The sequence below is a fragment of the Pseudopodoces humilis genome, chromosome 2 (assembly GCF_049639895.1).
Source record: "Pseudopodoces humilis isolate 2021_Gansu_Grassland_sample_001 chromosome 2, ASM4963989v1, whole genome shotgun sequence".
Classification (NCBI taxonomy): domain Eukaryota; kingdom Metazoa; phylum Chordata; class Aves; order Passeriformes; family Paridae; genus Pseudopodoces; species Pseudopodoces humilis.
Window position 1 is genome coordinate 92,663,625 of NC_142201.1, and position 27,019 is coordinate 92,690,643.

Genomic DNA, 27,019 nt, shown 5'->3' on the forward strand with positions numbered 1-27,019 from the left:
AAGGAAAGTTACGCAATCCCAAAAAGCATTTACTGTGAATTCTGAATTTTGTTTTCTGCTTCCTTTCCCTAATTCTGATAAACTAGTAATTACTTACCAGATTAAATTATAACATTAGATTTCTTATGCAGCAGGGGAAATATAAGTTAAAAAAAAAAAAAAAATTACTCTTGATCTAAAGCCCCACATGTGTTGATTTCAGTCTGGATCAGATCTTTGCAGCTGAGTTATAATCTTGAGAACTGATGTTTATTATGGAAACACTGACATAACCTCTATTATTTTGGTTCTGGCAGACATGGCAAAAATATCCAGAGACAATTTTTTCTGAGTTCCTTGCTAGTCTCCTTGGACATTGCTTTCTGAGTCTTTGCCAATTTTACTGCCATTCATTTTGACTAAAACCGTCTTGGAAATACATCAGTCTGTAGGAACCATTAGGAAATGACACCATTACACATGTTTAATAGCTTAGCTGAGGGGTGGGGAAAGTTTAGCAACTTCTGCTGTGTCATGGTCATTCCAAAACAGTGGAGTCCAAAAGGTTCATGTGAAAGAGAAGTCGGCAGGAGAAAAGTAAAGGTAAATTGCCAAGAAAAGCATACTTGTTGTGAATTACTTTTGTTGCAAGTAAAGTCATGTTGCACAAGGTCTGCAAAGGTTTATTGATTCTTTAACTAGCAGGAACAGTTGGCAAGCATCCCTAGTATATTTAGGTTTTGTCTCTATCATTTTAATATTTTTTTATTATTCAATTTGCCATTAAAAGCCCATGGCAACCTAGCACTGTGCTTATGTCCTCCTACAGTCATTAAAAAGACAGAATCTGTTTTGAGAAACATTAAGCTTACATGCAAAATCATGAAATCCTAGAGTAATAACTTGTTTATAACCTTAGTTTCTCCCTTATGATAGTCTTTAATTAGAAGTCACATTGTTTTTCTGCAAATACAGAGCTATAGTATCTTTGATACATGCAAAAGGCATCTGCTATTAATGTGTTTCACTAATCAAAACTCAAAAAATCCATCCAAACCAGCTGTCTAACATAGAGAAAAATAATGTTACTTTGTAGTTATGTTCTCTTGTAGGGAGAACATCTATCAGAGAAATTAAAGAATGTAATATACAATTAGATACAAATACAAGGGTTTTTAGCACACACATAGGGGTTCTTTTAGGATTTTCTGACCCTAAATGTGTATCCAAGATGGTATTTATGAAAGGTCTCGTAGAATTTTATAGGTATGTGGAATTTTAAAAAAATTAAGTATTTTCATCAGAGTAGGAAGCTTTTTCTTGAAACAAATCTAGCCACTATTGACTTTGTGAGTCCATTCATATTTTCTGTTGTTTTCTGTGCTTTTTCTGTAGATAGTTTAAGGTTCTTTTTCCTTTTCTCTTTAATCTCTGGATGTTTATTTCTCATTCTGTATGTGCAAAACAGATGAACTTTTGTTTATTCAAGTTTTCATGAAATTTAAGATTCAGTAAACATTGAGAACAGAAAATTTATGTAGTGAGGTTTCCAACGTTTTTGACTGATTGAAGGCAAGGGGCTTATAATGGAAACTTTATTCAGCTTCGCTTGATAGCCTTCAAGAACAGAATATACCAGATCTGAACTCCCTTATTTGTATCCTCATATTTTTGGGTGAATCAGATCTCTGAATCTGATATGTACAGTATGTTAGAATCTGACATGCTAACACGGGCTTAAAAATAGGTGTACTCTGGACAAAGATAAAGCAAGCACAGCAGCACTGGTGCTTTCCTTACCAATATCTGAGCTTGGCTTCCCTTAGCTGTTATTTCTTTGGTCTCTTTCTGTATCTATTTATATAACATCCTGTAAAGCATTTTATGCTTGTAAACTGCATCCCATAGGATGAGAATATACCAAACATCCAGATTAAGACTACAAATGGTGCTGAAAAACATGTTCTTTTTCACTCGTAGTCTTGTCAGAAGAGTGCAGGTTTTTGTTGTTTGATGTGCTGGTCCTGTGGTACAGCCTTCATGAAACACTCACCTTGCATAGCATTACTCAAAGTTGCTTGTGGAGCATCGTTTCTAGTGGCTGCATGGCAGGGAAGTAGAGTTTGCCTTCTGGGTCTCATTTCTTCCCCGCAGCATTCCCCATGTGAGCAAAGGAAACATGCCTGAGCATGTTTTGGGTTGGCCCCATCTGTATTAGTAAGTGCTTAATTCAGGTTGCATGACTAGGTCCCGTTCAATGAAGACCTTGCTCTTTTCCTTTCAGGGTCAGTTTCATTTTAAGACAAATCAGACTAGTTAGGCTGCACGTGACTTTTTGTGTAAAACTTCTCTGGGTAGTTTCAATGCAATTCCAGTTATGTGCAAACAAAATGAATAAGCATGTGCAAGACAGTGAATGAATGTTTTCTTTTCCTAACAGTCTGACAGGGATCCTGACTGCATGCTGGCTGATAGTACCATATTTAATGTTAGTAGATGTGGACTTGGGTAAGAGGAAAGAAAAAAACCCAAAAAACAGAATAGTCAGAAATAATGCATATCTGTGTAATTTCCTTAAAATAGGGTTTGCCTTTTTTATAACATAGAGTTTTTTGTTTGCTCACTGTACTATTTTAGGACCTGAAAAAATGTCTGATGTCAGATCTGTGAAAAAAAACCACATTGTCCATTAAACACAATTTGAAGAAGGTAATCTGGGGGAGCTTGTGTTTTCCAGTAATGATAGTGCAAAAGAAGTTTTAAGAGCATTGATACTTGATTTTTTTCATTGTTTTATATTTTTTTTCTTAATCAGCACACTCAGTTTCATTTCCAGTATGAGGCTCAGTGTCTGCTGTGGCTTGTAATAAACTTCTTTTTAGTCTTCAGTCTTTCAGCATCCTTTAAAGTATGTTAACATGCTTTGGAATCCCTCAGACGTTTTTAGAGAAATCCCCCACCCAATAAATGAGTGGATGCCGCGGAGTCCAGTGTTGTGCCAGCCTGGCGGTGTTCCCTTGCTTTGTAGGACCTAGGGTCAAGTGGGAGCAGGCAGAATCTGCACAGCCATGTCTCACCTTGGAGGCAAAGGATTCGGCAATGTGATGGGCATTCACCAGTGTGGATGACACAATTCCCCCTACTGACTCAAAATTATTCTCATTAATGAGCTAGGGGCCTGTCTGTCTAAACTGAGGGCTCTGGGAGTGTGGAAAAGAGAGAAAATATGAATATTTTGGCAGGCTTAATAAGTGAACAATATAGGTTGAACTTCCCTTGTTTCCTGTCTCTAATTCTCATATTTCCACGTCACCCAATCATCTCAAGAAATCCAAGGCTTTGTATTGTGTACTGTGCCTAGTGTCTACAATTTCTGTGCTTCTGCAAACCTAAAGTAGGTCCTAAAGAAATTAGTAAAAGGCTCATGTATAGTATTATTAAAAAAAATAGTTCTGTTTGTAACCTTAATGGACCCTCATGGTCAGTAAGAGCTTGCTAGGCATCTTGATACCTGGCACAAGAAGTGTCACAATGGCACTAATTGGTAGGTTTTTGTAGTTTCTAATAGGATTTGGGCATGGGTGAGTGGGAGGGAAACCTTACTTTCGGACAGAGGGGTTTGTGAATTTTGTTAAGCGTCCGCTCTTCTACCAAAGGGCACGAAAACAAAAAAGGTTGGGAAAACTGCATTTAGTTCAGAAAGGCACAGTTCTGTTTTTACATGCTTTGCTTCTCTCTCTCCTTGGCACAAACCTTAAATGCACGGCCATGTCACCTCTGTGTCTCCCTGCTCAGTGTGAGGAGTAGTGTAAATCAGTAGTAAATGCTCGCCGCCCACTCTGTGCTCGGTTACGCAATAGCACATACCGTGTACACAGAGACAAAAAGGGAAAAAGCACACACAGGCTTTACATTCAAAAGCTCTTGCATAATTTTGCTTTCCTACAGCCAAAAAAAAAAAAAAAAAAAAAAAAAAAAAAGAAAAAGGAAATAACAGATGGGGAGACTTGCAGGATTTTTTTTTTCCCTTTTCTCAGACTGTACAGAGGCGAGCTTGTTTAACATCCATGGTCATTTCTAATTGCCCCGTGCTGCAGATAAGCAAGGCAGGCTTGCTTATGCTTGAAAATAAGACTTTTTTCCATCTTCCATGATGTGGTGCACTTCTCAGGTAATACCAGACAATCTGTTATGAAGTGTTTAAGGCTGAATTGGTTATTTGTTTTGTTGTAATGAAAAAAGGAAAAGAAACACCTCACTTCAACTATTCGATACATGTTGCAAAGTGAAAGAGGGACGAGAAGTAAGTGAAGTTGGATTGAATTCTCTGATGTTAGTTTGAGTTTTGTCTTTTTTTTTTTTTTAATCTTTTTTCCTTTCTGAAAAGCAAAATATCTCTCAATGTAATATTTATGTAAAAAGCCAGTTATGTAACTCTCGCCTGCCTTTCGCTTTTGTTACCTCTCTGGACTGTACAGCTCTACTGTTTTTCCTGACGACAGATTGTATTAAAACCTGCAAATCCTGATGAAAGGAAAGAACGACTGGGTGCCCACAGCACAGACTTTAATTTTGAGCCTTTTTAAGGGCTTCAGGATGCAAGACAATGGATCTATTTAAGATCTGGTTTTGGCTGGAGGAATTCTTATTGAGTATTTTCTTGTCACAGTGTGCTCTGGAACATCCCCGGCTTCTGCACAGTGTTTCTGCCTCTCTCTTCCTCTGTCTTCTACCCCGCCCTCCAACTTTTGGATGTATACAATGAAAGCTTTTTCCCTTTTCTCTCTTGACCTTAATGCAAGTGTCAGGTCAGTCTCTGTGTAACAGCAGCAAGTGCAGGAAAGCAGTGAAATTTTAGGTTGTGCTGAACTTTATTCATTTCTATTTTAACTGATTGATGTCCATAAAGATACAGAGATTCTTCTAATTAGAATTGGTTGGGATATTTTAATTTACTTCTGTCAAATGCAAGAAAAAGTACATAGAGCCCTGCTAAAATAATATTTTATTTAAAAAAAAAAAAAAAATTAGGCATTTTAGGCTCAAGAAAGGGAAGAAATGGGTCAGTAAAAAAGAAAACTTAATACATTTTTTTTCTGTTCATACTACAGGAGGAAATTGTTCCTGTAGCTATTGCAACCAATTTATTCCTAGTTGTATCCTCTGAGGATGTGACCTGTTTGTGGTTGCGAGCATTGTGCCAGGTTTTGTTTTCTTTTGGCCTTTACAAATCGTTCTTGTCTGCGTACACATTCTTGGACAGATTCTTCCCCAGTGTAATGCTACTAATTCTGCTGATACGATGTCAGGAGTCTATTAGGTCAATTATGAAGTTATAGGGCTCAATCCTCAGTTATTTTAAAGTGTTTTTCTGGCATTAGAAGAGAGCTGTAAAATGAGTCTCCATGTGAATTATGCCCACTTCAGGAATAATAGAAAAAATATTTGAAGCTTACATCATTCAACAGTGATCCCTGAGACAAACTTTAAATGAAACAGGGTTTTGTGAAAACAGGAAGTAGAATATTTTAAGCTCTGTATGTATGTTTTAAGCAGTGTAAGTATATTTCTCCAAACTGCTGGGGAGTACACATATATTAACAAATGTATTGGAACACCTGGATTCTGAAACCAGCCCTTGCTTTGGCTCTGGGCAATGAAAACAACTTCTTCCTCCATTTGTGTCTCAGTAAAGAATCACTTAGGGATTATACTGGCAGATACTGTTTTATTGTGCCCTTCAGATATATTCTAAACCTATTTCATTAATGTTTATAAAATCAATTCAGATACATAGGGAGAAGGCATTGAAATAATTTGTAGAGGTTAAAAAATTATTTAAATTTCAGGCTGGTGTTGCCACACAGGCCAAACTGTGGACACTAACAATATATAAGATTTAATAACCCTATATAATGTAATGATAATATATAAATGAAAGTAACCTTCATCAGATGATTAAAGTCTGGAAGACTATCCTGTAGGAATTATAGGATCTGAAAATCTATGTAATTGTAAGGTGTGGCTGAATCAGAATATCAATAGCAGTTTATAACATAGTTGCATGCAGTGGAGGAGAGTAACCTCCTTAAAATCCCTTATCCTGGTATCTCTCATAGCTGTCAGCCCTTTATGAAATGCTTGGAAGATGTAAATGGTGTAACTTTACAGAGAACATGCTCAGTAATGAGTCCAGTGTTTGACTTAATCAAAAGAGTAATCATTTGTCTTTGAGTGAAAATTACTTTCTGCTTGTCTTTTCAGAGTCTCAGTCTGTAAGTTTTTTGTCGGCACTGATTGCAGTGGGAGACTTATTTGGAATAGGTGTACAAAACCCGATAACTTTTAATGGCAGACAAGCAATTTCCCCTCTTAAAGGCATCTGCCTGCTTTTCAGTTGCTGAGACATTTCTCTGCGTGTCACTGGGTTACCCCTGACTTCCCAGGTCTTCAGTCCCCGGCTTTGCTTTGTCTGCTTGGGTGGACTACCACCAAGGCACTAACCTTCCTTAATGGTCAAACAAACCTTTAATTATTTCCTGAGTATTTTCTAATTTAAAAAGGGGAAAAGCCCTTGTACATGCCTGCTGCTAAAACTCTGGTTATATATGCACGGTTGAACAGCAACCAGAACGAGGGAATTTTGTGTGTTCTGCAGAATGGAAATCTAATTTTAATTTATGGAGGAGAGGGTGATTTGACTTGACCAGATGCTAGACATGCAACCTGTGAAACTTCTGTCTGCCTAAATTCATAGGCAAAATAGGCAAAAGGGATGGTTTGAACAGTTTCTGAAATGAGATGTTAATATTCAGTTTTAATGAATAAGTCTTCACTTCACAACTTAAAAAGACTCTGCTATTTTATTTTTAAACATAAGCTGTTTGAGTCCTGTCTCTGTGAAGATCTGTGCCTTAGTTTTCTTAAATTCAAGTTTGTTATTTTAGAGAAAAGGTTAAATATGAACCCTAAAGATTTAAAAACAGCAACAAAAATGAAAAGAGCTCTACATTAATTTTTATTTTAAAATTTCATTATTTCTCTTCGCTGAGACATACTTGGGGTTGGGTATATTTGAAAAATAGCTAGCTAAATTATTTTGCTGTATCCAGCAATGTGCTGAATTAGCTACGGTAGGCTTTTTATTTAGCAATTATTCTGCAAGGTTTCCTCCCTCCCTCCCTTCCTCAGAACAGTCATTTTTGCAACTCTCACACTTTGGTTGAAGTTCATGACAATTTTGTGTCCTTCACTATCAGTAATTCATTGCTAGCGCTTTCAGTAGTATCCTTGTCTTTTTGCCTCGCAGGAGTCCCGAGGAAGTGCTGCAGGAAGCAATGTTTTCTGAGTAGTTGTAACAAAAGTACCAGGCCTAGCTGCACTGAAGGTTCCTGCAGTCCTCCTTTCCAAAGCTATGACCTGCTGCATTCGCAGCAAACAGCGGCTGGCTCGTTTCTCCGGGAGAGAACCTGTGCGTTCTTGCCTTGTTGTGTGTGCAGGTGGGCTGTGCCACCCGCAGGGAAGGGTCACTGAAGTCCAGCGGTGCAGAGGAGTTGTGGGCATGTGTGCAGGGCCTCCAGCAGGGTCAGCACCTGGAAGCTCCTTGGTTTTTTTCCTCTGTGCTGTGGTTAATGTTTTTGTGCAAGGGCTCTGTTTGGACCGAGGGCGTCCATCAGGGAGCCCCACGAGAGGATGTTCCGTGCTGTCAGAACCCCTGTGGGGAAGGAGAGCATCCAAAGGAGAGCATCCTCATTTGCTCATGGATTTGTTCCCTGGATGTCTGGTCTAGTCACTGCCAGCTAGTGAATGCTCATGGCTGCGGTGGGAAGGACGTTTAAGCTCTTTTCACCTTCTTGATGCAGAGGCTTAAAAACAACTCTTTAAGAAGTGACCTTTAATATCTGTAGTGGAAGTGAGCAGGGAGCTGGACTTGATGATCCAGAAAGTGTGCTTCAGGGTAAAATCTTGTAAAAAACCTGGCTATTTCAGTTAGTTCAGTTTCTGTGGGGACTCGATTTGAGGTATTACTTCATAATTTCAACTGAAGAAACCTCTGACTTGTGTGACTTCTTGTACACGTGATGAAACTCACCCCTTTAGGGAAGTTCAGAGACAAGATACAAAGAGAGTTTGTCTGTGTAAGCAGCTGAGAGGAGTGCTCGTTCCCGAGTTTGTGCTGATTTATATGTGAATGGTTGCAGCAGAATAGATGGACTTGCTACTTTGACTGTACTGTGAACAAGAAAAAAATACACTCAGTTGATAATGTTTTAAATCAAAATAAATAGTGACACACTTCTTCATGGAAGGACTGTGGAAAAATATTAACAGAAAACAGTGCAGAAAGCATCTGAAGCCACCTTTGTCCGTAGTTTCCACTATGTATATTTCTTAAACTGTTTTTCTTTTTACATTTTTTTATTAAATATCCTGGTTGCCATCGGCCCCTTACACTGCTGGAAAAAAAAATGACAAAGTTTCAATCCCGTCTTCTAGGTCCCATCTAAATATACATTCCTGAATAAAATGTGTCAGTCGCCACTGAGGCTGGAAATGGCCTGTTCTGCTTTGAGGAAGGGGGAGGCAGATCACTAATGGTTGCTCAGGCTGTCATGTTTCTAAGAATCAGCTGTTTTTTCTTTATACTGCAAAGATTAAACAAAGAATGTTAAACATTTCCCAATTTAGCATTTATAATGGAAAGCGGCTGTAGGGCCACAGCTTGCTGCTGCAAGGGCAGGCGTTCATATGAGGAGTCGCTTAAAAAGGCTTTTATTTTCTTTGAAGGCCTATCCATTCTCCCAGCCCGGCCGCTGTGCTTTGCAATCAGGTGGAGGCAGCTTTAAATTTTTACTTTCATTTAAGTAGGAGCTAATTTACGTTTGGAAATGAAAGTTAAAGCATCTCAGCCATCTGCAAAGTGGAGGAGGAGGCAGTGGGTTTCTTTAACTTTTCAAATCTCTACAATCCTTTTTCACACCAACAGGCAAGCAAAAATTATCTTTCAGAGCTCCTATTAGTAATAATATGTAGTACTAATGATCTAATTTCTTAGCTTCAGGTCTTTATCTTCATTTCTAAGATATATCTGTTGGTTAAGTTCAGTTGCCTTTATACTTGCGTCCAGCTCAGGAGTTTAGAAATAAAAAGTTGTAGTCTTGAGTGCAGCAAAATCACATTTTTTGACCTCTGGACAGCACAACTTTCTCTGTAGCTTTTCATTAGGGATTAAGTGGAGCACTGTGACTTTATGTTTGTCTTAGTAAAAGGAAAGGACGCTTAAGGGTGACTGGTAAATAAAAAGAAAAAAAAAAGGAGGAGTGACATTTTCATAAACTGCCATTATATATACTTTTATTGTGTCTGTTATCACCCTTTCTTATTTTTCAGTTTTACCTGAATCATTCATAGTGGAGACAAATAAATTGTTCAGTCTTTCTTAGTTAAGAATTACAGTGTTACGCTAATGTGTATTTTTTTTCCTGTCGGAATGAAATAAGTGTTAATACAGTTAGTTGGGTTTTATTAACAGAGCAGCTAAAAATGTCCTTTGCCTGCCTCTCCATTGGCTAGTTTTCAGAGATTCAGTAGTCCTCTGTCTTCTCATAGGGACAAGAGCTAAACTTCTTACATGATTAAATCATTTTTCAGAAAAAAATATTTCTGGTTTTTTGTATAAACTGTAAGCAATGTAAAGAAATCAGATATCCATTTTCTGCCTGCATGTAGATTTTGTCTAAACAAAATAGCCTTGTACTCAGCTGTCACAAACATTTGTGTATTATTTAGATGTCTACATGAGTAATTTCATTTGCCTCCTTCAGTGTCTTAAATATGTTTGTAGATGCTTGCCCACCTTTTTGTTTCTTAAGGCAAGCTTTTAGCAGGTTTTTTTTTTTCTTTTATAACTCAAAGTTTTAGTATAAAAATATTTCAATCTTCTTGTGATTACATTTCTTACAGAATGTTGGAATTTTTGGACTGTGCATCTGTTTAGGCACGTGGAGAAAGACAAGACTGAGATCATGTAAGTCATGAAACTGAGAGTGAATAATCGATACTTTGTTCTTTCATCATTTTTACAATTTATACCCAGATGCAAGTAATAAACCAAAAAGAAGAAAAATAAAAAAAAAAACAAACTAGTTAGCTTTTATTTTTAAAGTGATTAATGAAAAGCAAAGTTCAAATGAGGCCACAAATCCTGGTGGTGCACAATGGGTTGATTTATTTTGTAAATAGACCATGGATAATTAACCATAAAACAAAACTTTTTTTTTCTTTTTTTTTTCTTTTTCTTTTATTTTTTTTTCAAAAATTGCATAATGACACTGGTTTCTTTTAGTTGCTGTGAGTTACACAGAGGGAAAACGGCTTATTCACAACTGGTTGCAACTAGTTACAGCCAAGAAAAGAAAAATCCCAGAGCAAAGAGAGGAAAAAGGCTGTTAAAATCCTACTGCACTTGTAGTTTCATAGTAAGGCATTTGCTAATGGCTACAGACTGAGAAAAGCAAGAGTAGATATTTACATCCTCTGATGGTGCTTGTCGTGTTAGCCCATGTTTTGGCTCAAAACTCACAAGAAAAAGACAGCCCCTGCAGCTGGCCTTGTAGTCCACGATTTTGTATTGACTTCTAAATAGAATTATTTATGCTTTGTTGCAAGTTTCCACTACATGTCTTACTACTCTGACACTGAGGGAAGAGTCTTCTGGATAGTCATAGTCTGACTTGCTGCCAAGTCCTCTCGTGAGCCAGAGAGTGATGCTAGTTTTTCAGATAAGTGATATGAGAAAACTGTCTGCCCAACATCCCCAAAATTTGTCTCTTCATAATCCACAGTCATCTGTGGAAGGGATCTCTGATGCCCAAGAAGGAGAAGGTCCAATTTGTTGTGAAAGTACATTCACTACTAATTAAAACTACCAGCTGGGATTACAGCCCTGGAGACTGTAAATAAAGTAGAGCATGAGATGTTCAGATTATAATATGGCCACTTTTGTGGTGGTTTGTATTAGTTGCCAGTATTAATTTGTTCATCTCATGCCAATTTATGAGAGTGAAGAGAAGGATCATGTAGGTAACAATCGATATGCAAGAGGTTGGAATTGCCACACAGCAACTGAATATATGGACACCTTAGTTTGCTGTCACATGCCAAGTGTGCCTTAAAATGCTTTTGACTGTATGTGTAAGACCTGCAATTCACACAAAGCTAAAGTCTGTGCTCATGTAACCTGCTGGTGCAGCTGTGCTGTGTTTCACAGATGGTGACTCTAAGGGACTCGCAAAAAGCCATCCTCATTCCAAACAATAGCCTGGGTAGGCAGAGGTAGTGGGTAAAAGTGATTATCACGGTATTGTTTTAGCTGTGTTGACTCGGTGTGTTACAGCAGCGTTACAGACTGGTGTTTGTAAGGGTTCTCTATCCGACACTGATTTGTGGGCATGTGGTTTCTTCTGTGAATTTGGAGAATTTCTCTGTCAGAATGCACTGCGAGACTGAGGAGAGGAGAAGCAGATGATTAACATCAGACCATCACCTCTACCTGCTTGAGCTTAATGCGGATAACTGGGAATAAGGATTCCGTGTTTTTAATCTAGACCCCAGTTACAAGGCAGGATCTCAGATCAGCGCTTTAAACCCATAACTAGGGAACTGATGAGTTCCCTCTGTGTTACTGACACTGGTAACTACAACACATGGGCTGCCACTTGTAATCTGCTTTTAGGCCAAAGAGCCGAGTTAAAATAGCACTTAGTTTGAGCAAGAGGCTTCTGTTGTGGGTGGGAGTCGTGCTGGGGGCAACATTAGCATTGTACTTATAAACAACACTGAAGTAAAGACAAGACCCCAAAAATAAGTTAACTCTCCAAGGCTCAATACAGTCTTTGGCTTCTCTACAAGTCCTCCTGGAAGGGAAACCAGCCAAGGTCCACTGTGGTAGTGCTAAAAGGATGAGCCTGGCCCATGGCATCTCCCTTGAAACTGCTTTTTGTCAGGCTTGTGCTTCTGGGAAGTGTGGCAATGTATGGAATCTGCTACATACTGTTTATGAGTTAGAACTTGATTTTATTGACTAACAGTCCTTGTATCTTGTGACAGTCTTTTTCTGTGCTTTGCATCATGCCAAAGAGACAGGGGAGTGGTGTTGGCATGTCTTTGTATGAATAGGTCTGTCATTAAATATTTGAAATAGAAACATCTGAAATAGATCTTGCCTGAGAAGAACAATGGGATAACTAGAGAAATCCAGTTTTCTCCAAATTTGCTTTTGGGGCTGGGAGTTTTAAGCAAACAGAATTAGAAAAAAAAAAAAAAAAAGACAAAAAAAAAAAAAGAAAAAGAAAAAAAGAGCAGGTTAGTGCATGGGCTTAAAAACAACAAACCCAGGGAGGCATGAAAGGAGACACAAGGAAAGTTAGAAGAGTGGAGGGATGCTTAGCAGAGGGAGGGGTTTTCTTGTTTGTTTGTTTTAATAAATAAGATCAACTTAGGGAGAGGGAAGCTGCTGGTAAAATGATTGAAAGTCCTTTGTTCACAAGAGGCACTGTCTTGTAAAGGGAACCTTTTTTACTTGATGTGGATCTAAGCCCGAGGACCACTGACTGCTAGTGAGGATGCTGAGGCATGGACACGCATTTGGGTATTTCTTGTTTCCTCTGGTCTCTAAATCTATATTTTTATTTTCTGCAGGGTGAGGATTCAGTCCTCTTCCTCAGGCAATTCCTCTGAAATCATACTGTTAGGAAAGGGTTACAGGCAGCCTTTGCTGCAGGCACACACAAGATGAAGGGTAGGGTTTTCAACTCCTTTCAGATTGTGGAAAGTGTCAGCACATGGGTCCAGTATGCAGAACACAAATTCAACAGCCTGCTTGGTGTGCGGCAGGAAAAGCTCTGTTAGAGGTAATTGTAGTTCAGGCTTTTGAACAAGCCTTTGTATTTCTCTCTATTGGTGAGGATATGCAAGCCAAACTCCTTTTATTTTAGCCACTCTTATCTCCTCCCAAGTACCTCTCCCCATATGTAATACCTAAAAACTCCACAAACAAGGTAATCTTAACAGTTTCGTCCAAGATTTTGCCATCTCAGCCTTGCCAAGTGTGGCATCTGATGTTGTAGGAGGCAGGTTCAAGTTCTGGTTAAAAATGCTTTCATGGGGGACTAAGCAGTACAGGTGTTTGAATACTTCTTCTCCAAGCACTGCATTCAGAAATTCACTTTATAAGAAACAAAAATTTTTTGGTTCTTACTGAGAACCTGACTATGTTACAAAAACCCCTCACCAAATGGCATGGGAGACAACCACTTCCCATAAGCATCTCAGTGCTGAAACAGCCAGCGATGACAGGGAATGATGTGCTGTCATGGTTAAAGGCCTAGCTGTGCTTCAGCTCTCCTTATGGTCTTCAGAAATGAACAGTTTCATGCATTGGCACTCTTGCTGCTACCTGATCTGGGTGAAAGCCCTCAGTTCTTCCCTGTTTAGGCCAAGATTTGTCTTATAGTTTCAGTCAAGCTTCACATGACTTCATGGTATTTTGCATTTTAGTAATTTGCAAATGTATGAGCAGTGATCAAGAGCTTTCTTAGGAGGTGAAGCAAACAGTTAAAGGAATTTTAGATGTTAAGTATTTTACTAATCACAACTGCTCTTACATTTTTCTACTGGTTAAGTTTAAGGTTAAAGGGCAGAGCAGAAACAACTGACATTACCCTCATTTCTCCTCACTTCAGATCTTTCTGTAGGAGTCAGACTGTCTGTGGCTCACATTCTGCTGCTTTGTCCTGCTCAGAACTGGTTCTGATACTTCCCCAAATGGCAGCAGTAACTAATGGTACTTGACCCAGCAAGATGTGTGTTAGTTGTTCCATAACTGGCTGTCTGAAAAAGCCTCATACCTTTCACACATTGGCAAGCTCCACCAGTTCTTGGACAAGAACAGCGTATCAGCTGGATTCTTAATAATAATTAGATTGTCACTGATATATTGGTAGTATTACAGAGGTATCACAAGCTTCGGAGGCTCACTAAAGCACACTGAAGGTTGGGACTACAAGCACTATAAAATACATACTTGTATTCTCTTTGTGTGAAAATACTGGTTCATTTTTAATAAAAAAATCGTCCGAGATTCTTATTTGTTTTTTCTATTCATATTTCCAGATAATGCTTTTCAGCATTTGTGGAACAGAAATGCATTTGTTTCAAACTTTTATTTCAAAAATGTATTTTATGTTCTAATATAAAATTTAAATCAAAACTGAGAGTAGCAATCAAAACAAAATTATTTTGTCAAAACAACATTCAATTGATTGAAATGATTTTTTATTTTTGTTTCATGGGTAACTCTGCAATGCAGTGTTTAATTCAACTGTGAAACAAAAGCAAATTTCAAAGTCTAGCTATCCTGTGAAGCAAAAATATTGGGTTGTGTTTGGGCTTTTCTAGGTGGTGCTTAAGGGAGTGCTTCCTCAGAATTCAACTGAATCTTTTTAATTAAAAAGAAAAGAAAATTTGAAGTGTGAGGACCCGACAGCACGAGTGGAAGGAGGCCTCAAGCTGTGCTAGGGGAGGTTCAAGTTGGACCTTAAGAAGACTTGTTTCACTGAAAAAGTTGTAAGGCTGTGAAGTGGGCTGCTCAGGGAAGTGGTGGAGCCACCATCCCTGGAAGCAGTCAAGAAGTGACTGGATGTAGCACTTAATGCTGTGGTTTGGTTAACATGAGGGTGTTTGCTCAAAGGTTGGATTCAGTGATCTTGGAGGTCTTTTCCCACCTAAATAATTCTGAAATCTTCCTGTATTGATGTTATTATTGGACTTTCTAGCTCTGTAACTGTTGATCAGAATCCATCTCTCTAACCGTATGTAGATCCAACCTGGAAATGTATTCTGTGTTTCTGCTCAGCAAAGAAGCTGAGAAGGAAGGCTGGGAAGCCTTTGATACTGTTTCAACTCTCCTGACTTCCATCTCTGTGAGCTGGTTATGAATCAAATTCTGAGTGCCCATCTGAGTCCAGCTGCTTTCAAAGGAAGCAAACAGCTGAAGGTAATGACAGTGTGAGTGTAAAGCCTATACAGTTAATATTAGTGTATTCACTTTATTTGTTGCTTCCTAGATTTGATTTAAAAGGGACCTTCCCTTAGAAGAACACATTCTGGTTATTGCTTTACATCTTTCCTTGTCCTGTAAAACACCCATAACACATTATCTCTTTTTCTTTCTCATGTAGAAGCTGTATACTTAATCAGTGACATTCTTCTGGCAGCAGTCTTCTCAAGGGCCACAACATGGTAGATGCCTTGGAGACATTTTACTTTATAGATTACTTCTTTGTCTAAGTTTAAATTCTTCAGGATTGGCCTAAATCTGTTGCAGTGAGAGAACTTCACAGAGGAAAAACATGAATATAAGGAGGGTATGTTAGACTAGTAGGGAAAGGGTGAAGATTGAAAGCCCAGAACATAGTTAAGAATTGTTCTCTTGCTGGAAAATGTAAAGCATCTGACTTTGTCTGAACAGTGTGATGATGATCCTTACTTTTTGAAGAACTGAGCTACTTAACCCGCTCATGTTACCTTGGTTATTCAGGTCTGTCTGCCTTGAGCTTGGATAGATACAAGGGTCTCGTATTCCTTGAGAGTATCAGCACTGAAACTTCTGTAGGTTTGGGATAGATCAGTGAATGTCTGATCACCCATTCATTCCATGGAAGTTGTGGTCTGAAAACTTTGGAGTTCTCCTATTGGAGATAAACAGAAGGTGACAAAGTAATACCAATTGAATTTTTTTTCCCATTAATTTGACCACCTAACCTATTGCTTCTGTTTTTCAAACCAGAAAAGGGGTATTTTGTGATACAGAAAAGCTGCTTTAAATAAATTTATATTCGGGCAATAGTGCAATAGTATTGTTGGTTCAGTATTTCTCTGTAAACAGGCTGGTGACAAGACAGACAGAGATATTCTTTGTCCAACAGCTACCTTCTGCTTCACTAGCATTTTTTTACATGATTAGTCATGTAACCTACTATATCAGTATAAATTAAATTTAGTCTTAAGTAGACTGATTTAATCTGAAGAATATATTTTGCACCAGTCTTGGACATGAAGGGTTTGGGATATTAATGTATTTAGGCCTTAAAAAGTACAAAAATAAAAGCTCCCCCACCTGAGAGCTGGTTAAATAAATAAATAAAACAGTTTATGTTGTGGACTTGCTCACAATAGTTCCTGCATGCCGGAGGAGCAGCGCACATCACAAAGATAATAATATAAGCAGTAAAATACCCCAAGCAAACCGAAAGCATCTGTAGGTCTTGCCTAGCTGGCTGGTACTGTTGGGATGGTTGTTTTTAGCTGACCATGCCATTAATGCTTTGTAAATGCGTATGTGCGTGCTGAGGGTTGGTCAGGAATTGAGCTGTGTTTGTAATGGTTCTATTCAATTGCTGCATTGTGCCTGGATGCCTGCAGATATGTAAGAGCACAGCAAAGGTACTCAAGAAACTATTAGACCATGTAGGAGCTGGTCTACCAACCCTAGTCACAGGAGAATGTAATGGGCCATAAACAGGATGTAAAGGAACATTTGGAAAGATGTTTGGAGAAGTCCTGGCATGTAACTCATGAAGTGTTTGTTAGCTGATGTCCCCACATTTCTTGTAGAAAACAGATGAAGTTCCCTTGGAACATGTATTGAGCCTCATCTAAGCTCTCTTCTTGGCTTCAGCAGGCTGGGGATCAAAGTCATGTTGAATTCTCAGTTCACACTGCTGGATGCAGTCAGAACCCACCACTCTTGCTCAAGCTATTGCAGCCTTTGCTGCCTTCAGCCCCAAATCAACACTGGCAGTACAGCTCTCCTGGTGGCAAATACAGAAGTTAGGAAATGTCTGATGTTTACTTGGTTTTAAGTGTTACTTGATGGAATCACCTCTGGGACTATGAGTTTGGGGAACCCTGAGATCTCCTGATCTTTCTGTTCAGTCTTTTCTTATAGAGATGAATGGGCCATTTTGCTGGCAAATGGCAATTGTAAGCATAATTCCAGAAGGGTTCTTAATAGGAAGATTTTAGCAACACATGTAATGAAGCTCTACTAAGAAGGTATGCTCCCTTTCAAGAATCAACACTCCTCAGGTCAAGAAGTCAGACACTTTCCCAAAAGTTTACTTGGGCAAAAGAAATGAGTTTTGCCCACTGGCTCCTAAAAAGCTATTAGCAGTACACATCCATAGAACTGACTTCCTGACCGTGTGCATTTAGGTTAGTTCTGGATTCCCTTTTCAGACTCAACTGTTTAACAGGGATGATGGCAGCAGCTTCAGAAATTGCTGATTCCTGTCTCAGGCATGACAAATTTCACAGTACTTTCTTTAATTCCTATTTCTATAGTAGTTTGTAAAGCATCTTCACTTACAGGTTTTTAATATTCAGTGAAAAATAAATTTGGGAATAGGGTCCTTCAGGTAGGGGGTCTGTTGCAGAAGTGTATAAGTCCTTTGGTCATTGCATTGTACAAAAGCTTCAGATTTTTGCAACTGAAACTTCTGAAAGGTTCATATAAATATGAGATTGCTGTACTTACGAGAAAATCTTGATATCATCTTGCTGTTATGTGAGGCATTTAAGAAATCCTGAAATATCTTTAAAGATGAAACAATGGGAAGCTGCTTACCTCATGACATAATAAGGCAAAATAAGGTCACGAAAAAAGTCGTGGTTGCAGCTCCAGCAACAGAGCTGAATGAGTTATTTGTAAGAAATAATTTATTTGCCAAATACAGCTTTTCTTGTCCCATCAAATATACACAAGTTGATCAGTCTCTTTGATTCAGGAATCGTTGGAATTTATTCGATGACTGCTTTCAAAATTTAGATTCTATGGACTCTCTGTAAAGGGAGTTGAAAGAAGGCTGGCTGTGGTTTTAATACTATTTGCAAAAGCCTATTCTGTAATTTTCCTCTCTGGCATCCATCTTATACATTTGCATTACATGATGCCAGGTGTTTAGGAGTCTATAGTTTTGATGAAAGGGGGTAACAAGGTCAGTTTTCATACAAGAGTTAATGTTCATACAGCACGAGTTAATGTTTAGCGGACAGGAAGTTTCACACAGGTTTCTGAATCCTCACACATCTTTCATATTACATTTATTTTATTAACCCTTTGACTGAAGTGGTAAACAATAAATGGAAAAAGCAGGTCATGATGTTGCATTGATGAAGTGAGGAATGGGGTGTGATTATTTCATGAGTGCACTGATTCAGAAGCTCAGGGTGAAGCTCGATGCTTCTTTTCGCTGCACGCAAGGGCAGAAACATCTCATAAGTAGTTGCTGGTGTGCTGCATTCATGAAAGGAGCATAACATTCACTTTCCAGACACCAGAGAGTAAAGAAAAGACAGAGAGCTGCAGACATCTGTTACTTTGTTTGCTTACCTACCCCTGTTCCTGGAGGTTTTGAAGTAGGATTTGAAAAGTGCATGTGACAGTCATTGTTTCTGGCTATACTTTACAACGACCTACTGACTTTAAAGAGCCAAAATTTGGACCTGCATTATTTAGCCAGCGGTACACACAGGGTACTATCAGTGAAAAGGCTGGGAACAAAATTCAGTTCCTAGTTTCCTGCCTATTATTTAGTACATATCTGATTTTAAATCTATTTTCTGCATACCCTTGCGTGCATATTCGTTGGCACATGTGCTTCTTGCCATTATGGGGCAGATCCCATAGATTTTCTGCGTCATTAGTACAGAGAGCCAGTCATTTAAAAAAAAAAAAAGCTTATTTGCCTGAGCCGTTAAGATTTTTTCTCACAGTTCTGCCTGTGGCGCCTGTCACTAGCAGTCAAATAAGGACAATTTTACCATTCTCTCCTGCTGCTCTAATTTTTTTTTTTCAGTGCCAGTACATGTATTTGTTATTCTTTATAACTCCCTTTGAAGTTGGGAATCCAAGGGGAATCTAAAACCGACCAGATGTTTCTGGTGCTGGAGACACAGAAGACAGCAAGGATTAAGTTTAACTGAAACTTAGTTCTCTAAAAAACCCCATTACAGTGAGAATTCTTCTTCAGTTAGTTTTATTTATTATTTATATTTGCACTTGCCATCCTGGGTAGGTGATACCTCAAGTCATCTGGCCTGGGAGAAAAATGGATGATTTATCCAAGTAAATAGTGTATCAGCAGCTGCCTGCGTTGATTTCCCTTATGGGGTTTCAGTTCCATTACACTGCATATTTCCCACCCACACTTTTTATACAGTATTTCATGTTGAGGAAAATCATTCCCATCTCTGTAACTTCAGAGAACAGATATGTGGAACCATCCAGGGAGAGGGCAGTGCAACTCCTGTGTGCGTGGGGAGGGGTGACATACTTAAGAAGGTACTGGCCAGAAAACAGCACGAGATTTTTAACTCCTTCTCCTGTCACGGCTGAAAGATGAGAGAAAGGAATAAAAGCTGACATGGGAGACTGGGTATGAGAAAGAAGGGTTCTGCTAACCTCCTTAAAGTGAGGGCAGCAGTCGTCTCTCAGGTGGGAAAGGATAGAAGAAATGTTTTTGTTTACTTCTGAGTTCAAGTGAGATGTTTTTGAAGCTGAAAGACAAGAAAAAACAAGAGAAAAAGTTCTAAAACAGTCTGTGATATGAAATATCTGTAATCCCATGCAGTATCCATCTCCAAATTAAGCAGTGGGCAATCCTGCTGGCCTGCTTCTGCAGTCATGAGAAATAACCCACGAGAGAAAGGAGCTCATATTGAGGCCTCATGGAGGTCCAAATGGGAAGGTAGAAACAGAACAATACCTTGGTCTCTCTTTACCTTGGGCATGGCTTAAGATAAAGTTTGTGTCCACTTTCAGATTTTAAACACCTCAGGTATCTGGAGTACTGGTTAACAAGTTGCCTCATCTAAGTCCGTGGGACTGCCTGTCCCTGTGCCCATCTGTCACATCCATACTGTTGAGTATGCTGATACTGTTCAGCTGAGTCGGAAAGAACTGGAAAGATGATTTGTTTTCTACAGAATGGGTATCTAAGGAGAGGAGAAAAACTCAGAGTAGTGCCCCTGCTGAGGGAAAAACAAGCAGGACTTCTCAGCTAAGCATGTTTGGCAGAGGACAGTTGGCTGGCCAGCACAGGCTGTCTTCTGCTCACCGAGAACGTTATCTTTGTTCTGGGAGAGAAGACCAAAGACAATTGTACTCCTCTTGTCTGCTGCTCACAGGCTCTGATTGCAAATCTGTAGGAAGACAGACTTTATCAGTATCTATTTCATGTCTGAGCTGGTTTGGTTTTTTTGAAGTCCAGCCCTCTTTTGTGTTGATAAGTCAAGGTACATCTCTGGCAGATAGCATTTTCCTTTTCCTCTCTGCTGTGGGATTCCAGCAGCTCTTCCCTGATTTTTCTCTGTATGGATTCACTTGATTGTTTCACACCAAATCTCGCTGCTTCTCAAGTGTTGATGTCACAGCAACCATAATTGAGAAATAGTATCGGACTCTGCCTAAGTTACTCTTTTAATTGGCCAGATGGATCGCTAACACCTTCACCGAGGCACTGTCCTCCATCATTAGCTGTTGGAGTTGCTGCCTAATATTGCAAGGCCCTGCACACCACCCTAATTTGTTTTTAAACAGAAAAATCAAAAGCCTGGTAATTGTATAGAGCCTCCCAATAAACACCAGGTAAAATGCCTGCACTGTAACAAGCTCTCTTCAGAACAGCAAAAGAGAGTGGAGAAAATTATTTGCTAGTGCCTTATACTTCCTTAAAGCTGCTTTTCTGTTTTCAAAATATAAAAAGAAATGAGGTCCTGGAAACACTGGGTGGTTTGGGATGTTCTGTAAGGTTTTGAGGAAAGATAAAAAGGAAAAAGTAATCACATGTTTTTCATTTTATATTTTTAGGACTTGAATTTCTCAGCTTTGTATTAAAGGGAAACAAGTTAAAATCAGAGAATTCTGGACTTACGTATTTTCTCTTCTTTATTTTTTTGTCAAGGCATCAAGGCAGATGGTATGAAAAGCATTTATATTGGTCTCTCTGCTGACAGAGCTTAACCTAATAATCCAGGACTTGGAACTGGGTGCTTCGATAAAAACACTTTCTGAGAGATTTTTCCATTCAAAACACCAGGAGAAGTTTTTTAATTGACAACATCAAAAATTAGTATCCTGCCAGGACTACATTTCTTTGCACCTTATTACTCAGAACAAAACATTAATATGTTCTCATTCTGAGCATGAGAGTTTTCAATAAATTTTTCCTTAATTAAACCAAAGATGAAGTGGAATGGTTTACCACAGGATTGTGAGAGTGAAATGAGGAAAAAGCCCGGTTCCACATGTAATGTGCTGACCCTGGCTGATGTGTAGGGTCCCACCAAAGCTACTCTATCACTCCCGTCCTCACCTGGACAGGGGGGAGAAAATACTACTCTTGGGTCACGATAAGGACAGGCAGAGATCACTCAACATTTACTATCACAGGCAAAACAAATTCTACTTGGGGAAAATTAATATAATTTATTACAAGTCAAATCAAAGTAGGATAATGAGAGATAAAACCAAATCTTAAAAACACCTTTTCCCCACCCCTCCTTTCTTCTTGAGTTTCTCTTCACTCCTGATTTTCTCTAACCTCTCCCTGTAGTGACACAGGGGGAAGGGGAATGTGGGCTGAGGTCAGATTATCAAAGTTGTCTCTGCCAGTCCTTCCTCCTTGGAGGGAGGACTCCTCACTCTTTCCCTACTCATGGGGTCCTCACCTTGGGAGACAGGCCTCCATGAACTTCTCCAAGGTGAGTCCTTCCCACAAGCTACAGTTCCTTACGAGCTGCTCCAGCATGGGTCCCTTCCACTGGGTGCAGTCCCCTCAGGAGCTGGCTGCTCCAGTGTGGATCTCCCACAGGGTCACGAGTCCTGCCAGCAAACCTGCTTCAGAGTGGACTTCTCTCTCCCTGGGGTCACAGGTCTTGCCAGGAGTCTGCTCCAGGGTGGGTCTCCCAAGGGGATGTAGTCTTCTTCAGGAATCCCCTTGCACTGCTGTGGTGTCTTCCATGGGCTGCAGGTGGATCTTTGCTCCACCACGGACCACCATGGGCTGTGGAGGCACATTGTGCCTCACCATGGTCTGCACCAGGGTCTGCAGGGGAATCACTGCTCCAATGCCTGGAGTACCTACTGCCCCTCCTTCTCCACTGACCTTGATGCCTGCAAAGTTGTTTCTCTATTCTTGCTCCTTTCTGCTGCTGCTGTTCTGCAGTTTTTTATCCCCCTTTTCAAGCACATTGTCCCAGAGGAGCTGTCAGTCACTGATGGGCTCAGCCTTGGCCGGTGGTGAGTTCATCTTGGAGCCGTCTGGCCCTGGATCTCTTGGATGTAGGGGAAGCTTCTGGCAGATTCTCAAAAGAAGCCATCCCTATAGCCCCCTGTGCTACCAAAGCCTTGCCATGCAAGCCCAATATCCGTATCAGTTATTTCTTTGTCCTTGTTTAAGCACTTGATTCTCTTCTGGTGATTGTTCTCTTCTCCTGTTTTTGATGGTGTGTTAGATATTTTGAAATTTACAGACTTAACCTCAGTCTTTGAAATTCAGAAATCTCAGCTTTGAAAATGCAAAATTAAACTGTGATTCTGAGTTCCCCTTAATTGTGAGCACCTTGACATACAGAAAAGGCAGTATTCCCCTTTGTTCAGTTATAGTCTGACCTTCATCCTATAACCCAGCTTTACTGGGGAAAACTGAAAGACTGAAGCCAATGGATAAGAAGATAACATGGTCCAAACGTAAAATTTGAAGCTCAGCACTGTGCAGCCCACACCTGCATTTTTAGATTTTTGTATGTGTGTGCTCTTGAAACATTGCATTTGAAATATATACAGGAAACTAAGCTTAGCTGGAAGACTGCAATTTGTAAACATTTTCCCGTGTATGTTTTGATAGAATGGTATGGGGGCATAGGGTAAGGCTGTGGATTTAAAAAATATTTTTATGCTTTTGTAACACAATCCATAGTCCATTTTAGACTTAGTTCTGATTAAACAAAGATACTCAGATGTGCCATGGAAGTGAGCAAATAGTGAAACAGGTTCCTCAGTATTGTGACACCAACACTCCAAAGCAGACTGACCAAGTGGGAGGTTACACCCTACTTTGTTAGGTCAGATTTTGATGTTTTTCCAGCTGCCCTAAAATGTCTTGAAACATAATTTAGTGTCATTTACAGTTGTCTTTTTCCATATAGGAGCACTGCAGGCAAGAGTGTGCGGTGGAAAGGGCCAGTTCTGCCAACAGCAGCTGCCAAGGACATGGCTTACCTATTGTCAGTAACATACTGTCTTATACAGACAAACAGGAATCTCTCTTTTATCTCTTGCAGTCTTGAGTATTAGAGTATATGGGCAATGAGTCCAAACCAACCAGGGAGCCAGAGGGTAAACTGCGCATCTGACTGTGAGAGTCATCATCAGGCCAAGTACTCCATCAGGCCAGTTGGAAAAACATCTTGTTACTGAGAGGTAGGGCTGGATTTATGTTGTGCCCAGCCTGCTCAGTTAGAGAGAGAGGATTAGATAGCCCATAATATAGCTGTGATACTCTTGAGCACCAATGGGTTACAAGTCCTGCTGTGCTCAGAGTAGCACATGTGTGAATAGGGTAAGGACTTGGATGCAGCCCCAGTACCCCCAAACTGTCTGAGTTACTCCAACAAAGTAGCATATACCTCTGTGGAGCACATTCTCTGCCAATTTGCATGAATTTGTATTCTCTTGGTCTTGGAAAACATTATGCCTCCTGTTCTCAAACAGTGTTCCTATTTCCGTCATGGTTTAACAGCTGCCTTGCAGTTGTGGTCTTTAGATCTACCTTTCTTAGATCTCCAGTTGCCCCATGGCCTCTTTCATCTTCCTTTCTCAGGGTCCTGGACAGATTCTGAGCTCCCTGCTAGCTTGCTGTTGCTTTGTATCTGCCCTCAGATTGCGGGTGCTGGTGTTCTGACAGTCTACCCAAATCCTTCGTTGCTCAGAGGAAATAATAACTCTCATTCAGCTGCTTTCTTAGCATTTATTGTGACATCTGAAGACAAATGCAAACTCATCTCTAGAATCATTATTCTCTTTGAAGAACAACGGATTGTCAGGGGAGACATTTTTTTGTGTGGATTCACTTAGAAGTTCTGTCCCCCAGTGTGGTTCTCCAGCTGCCCCTGTCATATCCTCCGTTGTTGTTTATCCAACTTTTAATAATTTCCTTTTCATGCTAGAAAAGGCCACATAATTTTCTCTCTGTGTGTGCATGTATTTGTATCTACTTCATGTTTTTTCATTTCTTTCAATTCATAACATACAAAACGTATAGGAAAAGGCATTCATTGTACTAAATACATTTATTATTTGTGCATGGTTTATATTTTTTGGCCTAAATTTCATTGAGTGCCTAAGGATATTGTGCACCTCCAGTTAGTCATTAAGGTATTTCTTAATCATCTCACATCATGACTAATTTTTGGAAGAGACACACTGATTTGTGAAAAGGGTACACCTGCTTCTATGTAGAAACAAATGGAGGGGACCCTTGTTGGGGTTACTAGGAAAGGCAGGGACTATGAACATTGTTCTGTGTAATGAGAAGAAGAAATGTCACTTAATACGTTGCCAACCACACTGCTTCTCACACTGAGTATCAGCTATTTATTTATGTTTTCTGGATCACTAAAGCTGCTTTGAGGTACCAGTGTAATACTTGAATGGTTTTGGTTAAATTCTTTTGGTTTCAAGTCATCTCTCTTTCTGATGGGAGATCAGGCCTGGTCTGGAACCAGTTAGAGGTGGTAGCATAATTTTCTCTATTAACATAAGCTTTCACCTAAAAGTGTTGAGATCAGCACAAGGCTTGCCTTTACAGGAGCATGCACAGACATGAGGGTGGAAAATTTCTCAGAGAAACTGTCATTCAAGTTCTCTGGGTGTAGTAGGAATGTTGTACATTCCAATAGCAATGGCACTTTACCTTTTAGCAAAAGGAACAGAAGGAAGCAGCAGAGACAATGTCCCTCCAGTCATGACTTTGGTTTTGACAGTTAAAGCACTGGATAGCATAAAAAAAAATAGAAAATAAAAATTTACAAATAATCAGGTACAACATCCCTGGTTGTGGCAGAGGACAGGGATAAAGAGAGGAAAACCAGTGGAAAACATTAGGAAGTGTAGCCCTGCTGAAATGAGCAGGACTTTTTTGGCATCTTTTTTTTCATTCTGTGTCCCTAAAAATATCCCCAAACCATATAACATGTGCTTAAGAGGAAATCTGAACACCATATCAGCCTGAAACACCTTAGTCCTGGTACTATTGTACTACTGGTACAAAGTCTCCAATACTTTGGCACTGCTCTCCAAGAGGACCTGGGGAAGCAGTATGTTCTGCCTCCCAGGGACAGTGGGATAGAGGCAGTGGACATCCAGGGCAGTGCAGTGGCCTTCCAATAAAGCTAGATAGATACCAAGGTTGAATTGATCTGAAGGTGGAAATTGTGAATCTGAGGTGAAAATGGTTCCCCATTCGGGGATCTGTTGTGTGAGCGCCAGATCTCTGCCTGGCTGTGAGTTACTGCACAGCTTTTCATTCTCTGTTTTGTTTAAAATTTACCCCAAAGTGTTTGTAGTGTAATAGTGATTTTTCTTTCTTGCATTAACACAAGTGTAAGCTGTGTATTGGATTTATAAAATAGGGATTTTACAGGCATGAAGCACATCCATCTGTGTTACATAAACATAGATACATTTTGATTTCTTTTTCCTTTTCTTCCCATGTTTATGCTGCACAAAGAACTTATTAAACCAGATGCAGTTATGGCGTTGTTGGCTTTAATCTGCACAAGATTTTTAAACCTTTTCTCACATTATAACATATTTAACTGCTGCTTTAATGGCAAAGAGGAATTCTGTGGCTGCGAGCAGAGGAATATGAAAGCGGCTGTATATGTATAGTGGCTTTCCTGTGAGAGGAATATGAGAATATTCACTGACAGAGGAACTATGGGCAACAATTATCCCAGGCTGTGTCTTTGACAATGCTGTCAGATTTTCCACTTCCATGAGCACAGCTGGGCATGTGGTGCCAGGGTGAGAAATTCCACAGTGGCTGGAGGCAGAGTGCATTGGGTGCTGGCCTGGCTGGTAGTGTTGGAAGTCAGGAGTTGGAGCTGGAAAGAAAAGAAGGATGACTTTCTACAGCTTTGAGACAGTAAGGGGAAAAAAAAAGCCCCAAACCACCATTTTGGAATGTAAGGAAAGAGTCTTTGAAAGATGGCCCTTTCCAGACTTCTGTGCCTCAGAGGCTGGGTTTGATCTTGAGATTCAGGTTCTTAAAATACCTGCACTGTCTTTTAAGACATTTGCTCCTGTACCTCCTACTAAAAATTAGTCCTTGTGCAAATTTGCAGCTTACTTACTTATCTGTTGAAAGCTTTGGAGGTTTGTTTATTTATTGAATTTTCTGTATCGCTGGTACTTTGCCTAGGGTTTTTGTGGTTTGGGTTTGTTGTTGTGGTGTTTGGGGCTTTTTGGGGGGAAGGGCAGTTTGATGTTGTTGGGGTTTTTTTGTAATCTAAGTATTTTCCCAGTGTTAGGTAACTGAATGTGGAAACTCTGAAAGATAAAGAGGTGATGCAGGTCTTATCCTGGTGGGCACTGAAGTCTGAGGAGTGTTTGGATGCAGTTTCAGCCACACCTGGTTTTGTTTGGGTCAGTCAAGTATATTGTTTCTCTGACTTACACCAGTGTATTAGCTAGACTTTCAGATGATCGAGTTGGTTGCATCCAGAAAGGCAAGGAATTTAGGAAGTTCTGAACTTCAGCAAGAGAGGAGACAGCAAATTCCTCATTTTCTAGTGCTCCAAGTACTAGGGATTGTTTCTCTTGTATACATCCCGTTTTATAGCCTGTTGCTTGAAATTGAAAATTGGATCACCATACATTATACTTTCTGTTTTGAGCATTACGTGCTGTTCTTCATAA

General features: G+C 39.7%; 1 protein-coding gene across 8 annotated transcripts in view; it reads left to right on the forward strand.

Annotated features, from left to right (window-relative positions):
- ZBTB20 (zinc finger and BTB domain containing 20) overlaps positions 1–27,019 on the forward strand; it is a 460,332-nt gene that overhangs the window by 220,657 nt on the left and 212,656 nt on the right. For 6 of the 8 annotated variants that reach the window (XR_015771863.1, XM_088051419.1, XM_088051418.1 and 3 more), the window contains one exon: positions 9,943–10,006. The exons of the other annotated variants lie outside the window; for them this stretch is intronic. The gene's annotated coding sequence lies outside the window, so the exon portion shown is untranslated. The remainder of the gene's footprint in view (positions 1–9,942; positions 10,007–27,019) is intronic. 8 annotated transcript variants of the gene reach the window in all.